Below are 1,409 nucleotides of genomic sequence, written 5' to 3'. Positions count from 1 at the left end.
AGGTCCCTTCCAACCCAAACCTTTCTGTGATCCCCTTGTACTAACTTCCCTGGCTGCATTAACATGCTCTCACAGATCCCAGCGTTTCCTGTTCCCAGTTAAATTTTTGCACCTATTGCAGAATTTAGAGAGGCACAGATATGAATGCTGTGATCCAAGCTGCAATCACCTCCGTGAGTTATGCTACATTACAGTAAGCAGAATTAGGACTCTTTCCCTGGAGCATACACTTTCCAGGGCCATCAGGTTTGTGTGTGCTCTCATGGTAATTCCTCAGTGATGCACAGGAACTGAGGAGCAATGTTCCTCTTTTTTGCATATGTTCAAAGAGCAGAAAAGAGCTTTTTGAATCATGCTGTTTGGATCACACCCTCTTGATCTCCCCGAGTGCTGGCTGAGAATGTAGTTCTGGTTTATCCTTTTTGTTAACAGATGATTAATACACAGCTAATACTTGAGCGACACCACTAGTACCTGGCCCCAGCTGGTCAAGTGGCTCTCTCCCAGAGGGTTAGGTGCATGTAAAGGGTAGGTGGGAGGAGTTACCATGTTTCGTTCAAAATTACCAGGCATCTTGCATCTGAGACAGGACCTCCTGGCAATATTTTAGTCTTGCATTTTTCATGAAAGCTACAAGGTTGTTCAGTTACCTTGATATTTAAAGTAAGTGGCAGCAATCTGTAGAACCTAGTAATAAAATTACATCAAAATGACAGTCTTTAAGATAGAACAAGAAAAAATTGTAGTACTTTCTCTTGCACTAATGATTTCAGCGTAGACTTTGGGGAATAAGGCTACACAACTTAATTTTTTGTGTTTTTTATATTGGCACAATTTTCTTGTAGGCCTTTATTATAGCATTTAAGCTTCAAGAGTTCCTTAAAAATCATAAAATAATAGATTAACCTCAGCATTAAAGAAATATTTTTTTTCTTTTTCCAAAGAAGTTTCTTTAGTAGGCTAACTCTTCTCCTGTTCAGAGTAATACACAAAGAGCCTATTAATTTGGCTATTTCATTAAATCAATTTTAACTTCAAACTGTGGGACTTCTCTCCTTTTCCTGGTTCCCCTTCTCTGCCGGGGAGGAGATAGTGGTGATAGAGTGGCTGCTATAGTTTAAACCCCAGATACAGGCTAAACACATACACTTACTCCACCAGAAAATTTTTGGCAAAACCCCAGCAACCACAATCAAACTGTCTCAGCAAAGTGGGTTGTCCTTGGTATTTTATGGAATTAGTGTCAGACTAATTCCTGGCCTTTCTGATTCAGAGACTGTAAGTCACCTCACCTAAATGCTGGCATCTACAAAGGAGATGATTCCACCAAAGCTATTCTCTTATCCACCTTTTTTCTTATCAGCAGAGAGAAATGAGCCTTGTGATGAGCCTTCACCCTTGTGATTCGT

The sequence above is a fragment of the Indicator indicator genome, chromosome 1 (assembly GCF_027791375.1).
Source record: "Indicator indicator isolate 239-I01 chromosome 1, UM_Iind_1.1, whole genome shotgun sequence".
Taxonomy (NCBI): Eukaryota; Metazoa; Chordata; class Aves; order Piciformes; family Indicatoridae; genus Indicator; species Indicator indicator.
Note: the sequence above shows the minus strand (reverse complement) of the source record.